Source organism: Miscanthus floridulus, chromosome 1, assembly GCF_019320115.1.
Source record: "Miscanthus floridulus cultivar M001 chromosome 1, ASM1932011v1, whole genome shotgun sequence".
NCBI lineage: Eukaryota > Viridiplantae > Streptophyta > Magnoliopsida > Poales > Poaceae > Miscanthus > Miscanthus floridulus.
This window is the reverse complement of record NC_089580.1, coordinates 156,801,113-156,812,680: the sequence shown is the minus strand read 5'-3', so window position 1 is coordinate 156,812,680 and position 11,568 is coordinate 156,801,113. Positions and strand designations below refer to the sequence as shown.

Here is an 11,568-nt window from a genome sequence, read left to right as displayed (position 1 = left end):
ATTTGAAGCACCTTCTTGACTCTTCCTTGTTCTTAGATGAAGATTTCTTTCTTCTAGCTCGGTACCCTTTCTTCATCATGAACTTGCCAAATTTCTTAACAAAGAGAGCCATCTTTTTATCATCATCATTATCCCATGAGCCATCATCTTCACTTGATGTATCTTGCTTTGCCTTGCCCTTGGATGATGTGGCCTTGAATGCCACGCTCTTCTTCTTCTCATATTTCTTCTTCTTTTCTTCCTTCTCATCATCATCTCTATATGTATCATCAGTCATTATATCTCCCAACACTTGGTTTGGTGTCATGGTGTCCAAATCGCTCCTCACTAGAATAGTGACCAATGTGCCAAATTTTGAAGGCAAACATCTCAAGAACTTGTGGGAGAAGTCCTTGTCCTTCACCTCTTCTCCAAGTGCTTTGAGATCATTGACAAGCACTTGAAGCCTATGGAACATCTCTGGCACACTCTCATCCTCCTTCATCTTGAAGCTTGCAAACTTCTCTTTGAGAATGTATGCCTTTGCACCCTTCATGGCTTGAGTGCCCTCAAATAATTCTTCCAACTTCTTCCAAGCCTCATGAGCCATCTCAATATTTTTGATTTGCTTAAATATTCTCTCATCAATTGCATCATGAATGACACTTAGAGCAATGCCATTGTTTTGGAGAAGCACTTCTTCGGTCGCGGTGGGATTCTCCGAATCTTTTATCTCAATTTTGGTTTCTACCACCTTCCACACCTTTCTATTGATTGACTTGATATGTGTGGTCATCTTTGACTTCCAATAAGGATAATTTGTGCCATCAAATTGGGGTGACTTCTTGGTGTTGTTGATTTTGAGCCATTTTTACACTAAAGGTTGTTAAGCCTCAAATCATGGTGACCTCGGCTCTGATACCACTTGAAAGGTCCTAATGGCTAGAGGGGGGTGAATAGCCTATTAAAAAATTCTATAACAACACTTAACAAAATGGTTAGACAAATATGAGGCGAAGCAAGTGTTGCGCTAGCCTACTAAAATAGCAAGCCACCTACCACAATTCTAGTTTATATAGTTTCTATCCACACAATAGCTATGTTACTACACTAAGTTAGTGTGCCTTTTGGCTCTCCGCCAGGAAAAATTCAAGAACCCCTCACAATCATCATGATCGGAGCCGGAGACAATCACCATTCTCTGCTCAATGATCCTCGCTGCTCCAAGCCATCTAGGTGGTGGCAACCACCAAGAGTAACAAGCGAATCCCATAGCGAAACACAAACACCAAGTGCCTCTAGATGCAAACACTCAAGCAATGCACTTGAATTCTCTTCCAATCTCACAAAGATGATGAATCAATGATGGAGATGAGTGGGAGGGCTTTGGCTAAGCTCACAAGATTGCTATGTCAATGCAAATGGTCAAGAAAATGAGCTTGTGCCGGCCATGGGGCTTAAATAGAAGCCCCCACGAAATAGAGCCGTTGTACCCCTTCACTGGGCACAACACGGGGTGACCGGACGCTCCAGTCATATTGACCGGACGCTGGACCTCAGCTTCCGGTCACGCGATGCGTGCCACATGCCCCCTCTTTTTAAATGTTGATCGCCTGATCTCAACAGTCAAGTGATGACCGGATGAAGTGATCGGACGCTGGACCTCAGTGTCCGGTCATTTCCAGTAAGCATCTAGAGACGATTTTTTCACGACCGGACGCGTCTGGTCATGCTCGACTGGACTCACCCAGCGTCCGATCACTTGGTGTTTCCCTTGTGCATGACCATGTCAGTGTGATCGAATGCAGCCAGCCAGCGTCTGGTCATTTCAGCGCTAGCGTCCGGTCGACTACCGACGCTGCGCTTTTTCTGCTGCTACTGACCGGCTGCGCTTTATGTCAGCAAAGTAATAGAGTGACAAATTAAAAGCATGGCGATTACATGTCTCATATATAAATATAGTCGGCCGTAAATACAAACACGCTTTGCACACGCATATATTAAAACATGTATAGTATGGTGGTGTATATATACTACCTAGCGTGTAGCGCTACGTTTGCCGGCCAGGAGATAAACCTCCCCATTTTCCTTAACTAGTATAGTGCCCGTGCTAACGCCACGGCTTTATTTCAGGGTACACATAAAAACAACCAAACAACGACAATTTTCTATAGTTTTTCGGATTATATACAGTTTTCCAAATTATATACATGGTCATATATAAAATTTCATAACCATCCTCAAATGTTTGAATTGACTGATGGATTGAAGTAACAAATTTTCGAATCATAACTTTCCTAAACTCCTTCCATGAATCGATCATTTCATCCATGTTACTGCAAGTGCCTGGAGACAAAGAAAACTCCTAGGATCGTTCCCATCCTGAATTTGAAACCAAAGAACCAACATAAGTGCACAACATAAGTTTTTTTCGTTTCTTCTTTTTTCGTCAAGAACCCCATCAATTTACCAGGTATAAATAGGTTCAAATAACTTATTATTTCATTACAATGGTATTTTGTTCCGGAACCATTCTGTCCAAACGTAGGCAATTTCTTCATCACCGATGCAATAGATGTACCTTGAGCTGGTCAATGTCGACACCGTCTTGTTGAAGGTCAACTCATGGAGCTGCCAGACCTACACCACCAAAGGTCAACTCATGATTTTTTTAAAGAAGAAAATAATAATGTCAAAAGCCAAAAGTATAAGATTAAAGAATAAAACTTCACTCAGGTTATGTAAGAATAAGGAAACACAAGAATATCAGGTTATGTATTCTATAAGGAGAGTTAGTGTCCATGGTTCATGCTGCAGCTACTTGGGAACCATGGAGATAAAGGAATACCTCAATTAAGTAGGCTGCATCATTCCGATGATCACCCTAATTGGCATCTCCGTCACTGCGGTTATCTTCAACGTGGCTGTATTTACGGCTACAAAAAACTGCAAATACAGAACTTTGAACTGTCAACCAAAATTCATAGTACATTCAGAAGAGCAAGCCAACAGGAACCTTCCCACTATTTTTTGAACTCGAGAATAGTGCAATTTCTGCCAACACGAAATTTCTGCAAATAGTGCAATTTTCAGTACATCAAAAATAAAATTGATATGGATACCATAATAATTCCATCAGCAATCATCAATCCAACAGGAACCTTCCCACTATTTTAGAGGGACGCCTTCAAACACGAACTCTAGGCTAGCATGAACTGTAATTAGCATGCAGATGACTCACACGAGGAGCAAACTATCTTGCATGCCTACCTAAATTTTTGCAGTATAAAAAAAGGTTACCCACCTCGTCATGGATCCAGACCAAGTAAAGCAGAAATTCCGTGTGGTCCTCATGAGTAGCCTTCATGAGATCTGTAATGAAATTAGCACCATTAGTAAATAAAAGGCTGCTCTTGTTTGAAAAAAGAAAAATTCCTGTAGCAAGTTAGAAGCAGCTAAATTAAATTCAGGCATTAACTTTCCTATAACCATATGTCACCGTACTGTTGTTCCAATTCACCATTCACCAACTATCTCAGGACACCAGCAGAAAACCACTAACTTAGCTGATATTAAATATATAGTTATGTGAAAGAGATGTTTTATGATAGGCTTAAATTGGAACCGATCATAAGTACATTAACAATAAAAAAATCAAGTCCAGCTGGAAGCAATCATAAGTTCATGCTAGGATTAAGTAAATTGGAGATAGCACATTGTATCACAGCAACAGATTCTGAAATTACCTTAACTGCTGTGCTCTCAGCAACAACCACAACAGTATCACCGGTGTTGGCAAAGCGATTAACCCAACCTGCAAGGTTAGACAGAATAATAAAAGAGTAAGTTCATGGCATTTCAAACCTACGTAACACAATCATGCTAAGCTGCTAGTGCTAGCAACATAGACAAAAATTCAATGATTAAACATTATGATAAAAAATGATTAGCAACGACTTGGCCTACAGGAATCTTCAGCCTCTTCAAATTGTCACACAAGTAGGCGCATTAGGACATGAATCATGAAGCAAACATAAAAGAGCCTTTGTCTCAAATGGAAACTAAACGATTTTGCTAAGGTAATGAAATAATTAAGCTAATTACTGTTCTTGGGAGACATCCGTCTCGCACGTAAGTTTCAAGGCAGGCATAAAAAACCTCGTCAAGTGGCAACGCCCAGTCGCCCACACATGAGCTTGTGCTCAGGTCCACAGTGGCAAGGAAAACAATGAAACTGCCTCTAAGAGCCTGCTAAACGTCTGTGTTGTACTTGGTCTTATGCTCCAAAGTTGAGTCTTAGAGCTAGCAGCACTCAGTTTCATACATTTGCTCAATACTTCAGTGGTAGCAAACACATGCTTTATTTGCAATGTTCAGTTCACACATTTGCTCATTAAGTTTGCTCATTCTTTTCCTAGCAAGAATGTAAATCGCCATCTAAATCAGAGCCTGCAATCTTCCTTCCAATTCGAGGACACAGTGTGTTTTTTGAACTCGAGAATTGTACATAATGCTACTGTGAGATACACCTTGCACTGGTTGTCGCCATTCAGAAGAAGAAAACAATGGAATGCCCCTCCGTGGTCCGTACCTGGGAGTTTGGGGACACCGAGCCTCTCGTAGAGCACGTCGCAGAAATGGTTACAATTCCTGGAGAGGAGGTCGTACGAGTGGCCCGGCCACTCGCGGCTGAGCTCCCGCAGGATCTGGTTCACGGCGGCGATGCCGCACTCGGTCTCCCCGAGGACGATGCTCTCCCAGTAGGTGTACATGGGGTTCTTCCCCACGGGGCAACTGAACACGCCGCTGCCGGTCTCGCAGAACCCGAACGACCACTCGTCCTCGCCATAGACCTGCGTTGAGGGGTTCAAGAAATGGCGTGAGATTTAGGGATCTGGAGAAGCTGTTGCTCCCTGGGATCTGAGCAGGTGGCGAGGGAACGGGGAGAGGGGAGCTAGACCCACTACCTGCACGGCGCTGTGGAAGATGCCGCCGAGGCCGATGCGGTCCTTGAAGATGCGGTTGATCTGGATGGATGGTGTTGTTCGTCTTCTCGAAGTCGCTGTTGGTCACGTCATACACGTGAAGCACCACCTCCTTCATTTCAGCACCCATGGCCCGGCCTCCGGCGGCAGCGGCGGTTGCTGCGGTAGTCAGATCAGATCCGAGCACAAATAGTAAGTTAGGGTTTGGGTGCTCGGTTTGGCACAGCTGGAAGGGACGACCAAGGGGCGGGCGTACCTGGTGGCGGAGAGGCCGTGCGGATCCTTGGAGGGGCGCCCGCCAGGGCCGTCGTGGGGGCGCAGCTCGCCCGTCGAGGAAGACGGAGTCTACGCGTGACCTTGGAGGGGCGCTTGTCGGGACGCCGCCAGGGAAGACGGAGATGGCCCTGTGCCTACCGCCGCCTCGGGTTTTTTTTTTCTTTGCACAAAAAAGAGAGGTTGAGCCGCTGAGGAATCGAACCGTGCCATACGGTAAGCGGACGTGGGCGCTGGGCGCGGGCGGAGGTCCACGGGAGCATGATGGAGGGCAGACACACTAAATATGAGTCGTCAGATTTGGATGAGTAACGAGAGAGAATGGCTAAGAGATAATCTGGTGCATCCGTTTTGATGGTGTTATATTTTCTGGGTGTATTTATGGGTGTGTACGTAGCATAGGTCATGACTGTGGAGTAGGTATTTGTTGTGTGGCTGTATATTTATTCTAACTGGTGTATTATAGGGTAGGGTAGATTAAATTAATTACTTTAATCTAAAGATAAAGTGGCCCACAAGCCATGGAGAGGGAGCAGCAGGTCTCGATGCATTCCAAGTTTTGACCACATCAGGCGACCAAGTCAAGTCTAAAGCAGGATTCAAACCTCCACGAACTCCACGTCCAGCAGTCGCGCGCGAGGCCATTCAAATCACAGCGCGCCAGGGTCATTAGCAAATACAAAATTAAACTCAAGAGCGCCAAATAGTCCTGGCAACCACTCCCGCCGCTTTAGACCTTGACGTGACTTCAAATCAGAAGAACCGTTGGTTGCTCTGCTCTATAAATAGCAGGCTACTGCAAGCAGGGATGAAAACGGTCGAAAACGATATTACAATATAGAAAACGGAAGTGGTCGGTTCGGGATATTTCTACATTTTAGCAATTAAAGAGTAAAAAAAATGGTTAAAAATGGTAGTGAAACCAATTGAAAATGACAAATTTTTATGTTTGGCGAAATTCAAAAATGGTATCATAAAATAAAAAATAGTATCATAATATAGAAAATGAAAGCGGTTACGAAAATGGTTGGTTCGAAATATTTTCGTACCGTTTCATCCTTAACTGCAAGCATTCAGGACCCCCCCGCTCGCGTACCATATTGCCATTAGGCTGCCTCGCTACTCATATACGCTACTAGGCCACCGCGCTCGTCTTCCAAACAACCGCCAGGCTGCCTCTCTATCGCATCACCAAAAGCCAGGAGAGGAGCTCGTGGTGAACACCGTAGCTGCACGTCAGAGTCCCTGAGAAGGTGAGAAAATACCTGGTTGCATTGAGTTGATCCCTGCCTTCTTCACCAACGCTCAGCGGCAACCACACCTTTCATCATTGGCCCCGATCAAGGCCTCATGTGTGGGTTTGTTCTCTTGAGCAAGTCCCCATGAAATGTATCAAGACCTCATAGTGGGTCTAGTTAGTTGATACAGATCACTGTAACGCCCTAGGCCCGGCACATGGCACAGGCCCATTCTACTGAGGGATGGGCCCCACCTACGTAGCAACCCACTTACGCTTTCATCCTCGCTTCGTGCAAAATGGTTAACCGAACGTTACTACGCGTCCTTGGCCTGGCTATTTAAGCTGGTTTGGCGAACTACTAAACTTCCGGCAGGTATAGTGTTTTCCACAGCTACAGTATTTAGGTGCTACAGTACAAGAAATTGGTCTGGCCCAACTTGGCTCAATGGGCTGTGTCTCACATCCACCCACCCTTAAAGGACTTGACGTCCCCGTCGAGCTATCGAACCAGCTTATCCATACATGTCTAGGATCGACTCTCTTGGCCACGTCCATATTCCCAGCTCCTCGGCCCAAGTGCCATTATCTTGCAGAGCCATGCACAACCTGCCGAGCTCCGAGCCATATGTCCGTGAAACCGCGAGAGTTGGCTCTAATACCATTTGTAACGCCCCAGGCCCGACACACGGTATAGGCCCACTCTACCGAGGGGTGGACCCCACCTATGTAGCAACCCGCTTGCACTTTTATCCTCGCTTCGCGCAAAATGATTAACCGAAGGTTACTATGCATCCTTGGCCTGGCTATTTAAGCTGGTTCGGCGAACCTAGAACTACCCATTCGGCACTAAACTTCCAGCAGGTACAATATTTTCTATAGCTACAGTAACTCAGTGCTATAGTACCGAAAATTGGTCTAGCCTTGGCCCAATGGGCTCGGTCTCACAATCACCATGGGAAGAGCCTTGTTCTTGGACTCGGTCTGTTGATACGAGATCAGGAACAAGTGCTAAATCCATCTGCCTCCATGTTCAAGACCCTATGCGTGATTTGTTCTCTTGAGCAAGTCACCATAGGACATATCAAGACCTCATGGTCGATCTGGTCGGTTGATACAGATCACTATGGGAAGAGCCTTGTTCTTTGACTCAGTCCGTTGATACGAGATCAGGAACAAGCGCTAAAGCCTACCATCATGCTAAAAATTACTCCTCGCTGCACTCCGTGCATGTGTTTAAATCAACAAGAACACCTGCCTGGGATGTATGGGAGAAGACCAAATTCAATACCAAGTGCTGTCACGATAAAAATGGTTGCGTTCTGCATATATATTTGGTCTCTGGCTAGTTAGCATCTTGTCGGTATAGAAAGTGACCAACACGTAAATATTTATAGTTTTGCCATACGTTGTGATCGGATGTGGCCTAGCACTCAATGACACAAGGTTTATACTGGTTTAGGCAACGTGCCCTATGTCTAGTTTGAGTCGATCGGTGATTTTATTCCTGAGCCCAGGTGCTCGAAGTTTGCTGTGGGGTTACAAATGGAAGGAAGAAAGATGAGGGTGTAAGAGGTTCGGTCGGACTTTGGACCAAAGGACCGAGAGAGAGGGGAGCTCCTACGTGTGCTAAGTATTTGAGCGTGTGCTCTGTTGAAATCGTTCGAATAGTAGGTTGTTCGACCCTCGTGGTCGAATCATCCATTCTTGGGAGAGAGCGCATCCCCTTTTATAGATGAAGGGGGCGGCCTTACAAGCGAGAGAGGAAGAGTGTACATATGCTACTAAGTCTTGTTGCCCACGCCGTCAGGTATAAGATGATTGTAGGTGTCCACAATACTGTTTATGTCAGACGCATATGCGAGGTTTTACCGTATTCACCATGTATGGCAAACGTTGGTGTCCACAACACTGCTTGGGTTCTGACATGCCTGGAAAGTGGCAGGGCACCCTTCTGACATGCCCTGTTGGTACTATGCTACAGGCGTACAGGGTACGGTCCTTGGTATTTGCGGTTTGACTGGAGCGCGCTGCCTTACTTGCTCTATTCGTTTCCTAGGTCTTGACCGAGCGGGCAGCCCCAGTCGGTCATTCCCCAGTTGGCTCCAGCCTTCTGGTCAAAGAAGAGCTATAAGTAGAGGTTTAGTGTACTCCCGATCAGTGAAGCGAGTTGGAGTCGAAAGCGACAAAAACAAGCATCGTTCCTCCTTGGCCAGACCTTTCAGTTGGAGAGGTGGGCTGGAGTCAGAAGTGAGCGCTGGAGTCAGAGGCGTGCGTCGGTCCTTCTTGGCTAGGCCTTTCGGTCGGAGAGGTGGGCTGGAGTTAGATGCGAGCGCCATTCTTCTTTGGAGAGGCCTTCTGGTTGGGGACTAGATCGTCCTTCTGGCTTGTTGTTAGGTTTTTGGGTCGGCCTAGGGGTTGCGCGTCATTTGCAACATCGTCTGCTGGACAGAGCTTTTGCTAGGAAGTAGGTCCATGAGGGACCTCGGGTTTATGAACCCGATAGGAGCCCCCGAGCCCCTGGGAAATTCGGGTAGAATCGTCTAGGGGGTTCTTTGTCTTGACGGCGGGTGCGCGCGAGCGCACCTACGGGTGTAGCACCGAGCCCCCAGGTGATTTAGATAGAATTGTCTTGGGGGGTTTTCATCTTGGTAGTAGGGGATTTTTGTTTTGACGGTGGGTGCACGCGAGCGCACCCTTGGGTGTAGCCCCCGAGCCTACGTCTGACTGGTGAGTCAGTTGGAGGCTGAGCATCTTAGTACTCTTTCTTAGGGCCACAGTCTGTCGTTCTAGGCGTTCGCCCGTGTCTGTCCCACCCATGACCTGTGCAGTTGGTTGATTTCCCAAGTCAGTGTCGGACGACCTAAACCCCTGAGCCCCATTGGGATTTGGCAGGGGTTGGTCTAGTTCCATGTGTTACCCCATCCATAGTTTCCGCAACTGGAGGGGTTGAGCTAACATTGTTTGCCTCGATGGCTCGAGCGACGCGCTCGGTGAGCTCGCTAATAGGCATGTTCGAGTGGAATCCGGGTTCGTCGTTCGTGATGGGGTTGGCATAGCCCTTATGTAGCATTCCACTTCTTCTTAACCCACGTCCCGGTAGATGCTCGGGTCATTCTAGAGACTGACCCAGGTGGCTCGCTGGCCTCCCCTCGATGGAGATTCTGTGGGCATGGCTCGAGGTTAGAATCAAACGAGAAGGTTGAGATGACCCTATCTGCTTTGGAGCAGAGTGGGCGAGGGCCACTAGGGCTCATCTGTGTTTTCTCCCCTAGCTCTGTTTGATGTGAGGTGGCCTCGAGCCCTTTGTGGACTGGCCTTCGAACCCCGATCGGTCGTTGCTCATGTTGAATGAGGCAACTTCCGCTTCGTGATGCAACACAGAGTGTTGTGATGCATTTAACTGCATATGCGATGCTTTGGATGTATGGGTTGAATGAATGTGTGAATGCATGTATGAGAATGGATGAATGAATGATCATGCATCAAGAAAAATAAAGTGACAGGGATCGGTAGAGTTACCTTGCCGACCCGAGTGATAGGCTTGAGGAGTTTTTTATCGGATATGTCCGAATGGGGTCTATGCTCATTGTTCATGACAGAGTCAGTTGTGGCCCACATGGGGCGTCCCTCTGCTCCTTACTTGTTCCTCAGCATTCGCCTGAGCCATCCGATCGACTCAGGAAGCCCGTTGGTCTCTCTTTGATGGAGATTCCATTGTTGGGCCCTTTCAAGTCTTGCCTAGGAAGGTGGAGAGCCGCCTGCACATAGTTACGCCTTGTTTCCCATGTCTAGTGTGCGGTAGTGGTGGGCCATTCCTAGGCCATGTCCTGTCTAACCAGGTGCTGTCTCGTCGGGTAGGGTGCATCCCATCAGTCAGGACGTGTCCCGCTGCATCCCATCCACATTGAATAGGGGAAGGGAGAGGGTTTTTTGCCCCAATCCTTCACCTTTCCCCAACTGCTGCACCTCTTCTTTAAATTGGGGAAGGGAGAGGGCTTCCATCCTGTTCCTTCACCTATTCCTCATCTGCCGCCTCTCCTCCTTCTTCCTTCTTGCCAAAAGTGTTTGTGTGCCATGACAGTTCCTAGGAGAAAAAGGGGAGAGCGAGGGAGAGGAGAAACTCATAGATCTGTTTGTCAATCTGAAGTGCAATGTCAAGCTAGAGGTCATCTTGCGTGAGTGAGTCAGTGCTGGCCGCCTTCACCAAGAAGGGGGTGCTGCCACCGAAGGAGGTGGCGCACTGGAGGGCTCCTGTGGGGGTGGATTTCCCGTGACCTCAGGACACAGAGGTTGTCTCCTTCCTCACCTTCTATGAGTGTGGGTTAGGATACCTCGTGCAGTGGTTCCTATGTGGGCTCCTCAATGAGTGGGGCCTAGAGCTATAGCACCTCAATTCGACTAGGGTGTTGCATATCGCCGGCTTTGTCACCATGTGCAAGGCCTTCCTCGGGATGGAGCCGCACATGGACTTCTTCCGTTGGATCTTCTCTGGGTGAGCTTTGTTAGAGGGGAAGTCATTTAGGATCGCATCGGTGGGGGGCTTCGCGCTGTAGAAGAAATCGAGCGCGCTGGGCTCTTACCCCGCGTACACCCCCTGCGATTCCAATCGGGGGTGGCACAGGGAATGGGTCTACATTAGGAACTTGACGGAGGTGCCATTCCTGCCTTTTACCGGTAGGAGGCCGGAGAGGTAGGAGAGCTGGTCATGGTGCCCCGCCAGCCAGCAGAACAAGAAGCTGGAGATTATCAGGGCGGAGCTCTAGAAGCTGATGCGGCACGGCCTTGATGGGGTACAAGCGTTTCACACCTTCTTCCATTGTCGGGTTGCCCCACTGGTGGAGAGGGCATGACCAATGTGGATGTGCACTGGCCTAATGGACCCCGACCGTGCATTGCCAGAGGAGCTAGCAAATGACGAGGTATGGAGTCGTCTTGACCGGGTGCTGTAGCTGAGGGCCAAAGAGACCCTTGATGGAAAGCCTGGACCTCTTCATGCTATGAAGCTGTCCAATCTAGTATGCTCCCCTCTCCTTACTCCATGTTTTCCCCTTTGCTCTCATGTATCTTTGACATCTAGTCATTCATTTCATA

The 11,568-nt window shown here is 47.7% G+C and overlaps 1 long non-coding RNA gene and 1 pseudogene across 2 annotated transcripts; both read right to left on the bottom strand.

Annotated features, from left to right (window-relative positions):
- Nucleotides 1-2,079: 2,079 nt before the first annotated feature.
- Nucleotides 2,080-3,353, bottom strand: LOC136499192 (uncharacterized). 2 transcript variants are annotated; one of them, XR_010769937.1, is made up of 4 exons: nucleotides 3,284-3,353; nucleotides 2,828-2,925; nucleotides 2,561-2,619; nucleotides 2,080-2,361 (listed from the first exon to the last, which is right to left on the bottom strand). It is a non-coding gene; the product is annotated as an uncharacterized lncRNA (long non-coding RNA). The 2 variants fall into 2 exon arrangements; XR_010769936.1 differs by lacking the exon at nucleotides 3,284-3,353 and having other exon boundaries at nucleotides 2,828-3,030.
- Nucleotides 3,354-3,653: 300 nt separating this feature from the next.
- Nucleotides 3,654-5,276, bottom strand: LOC136466024 (uncharacterized; annotated as a pseudogene).
- Between the last annotated feature and the right edge of the window lie 6,292 nt (nucleotides 5,277-11,568).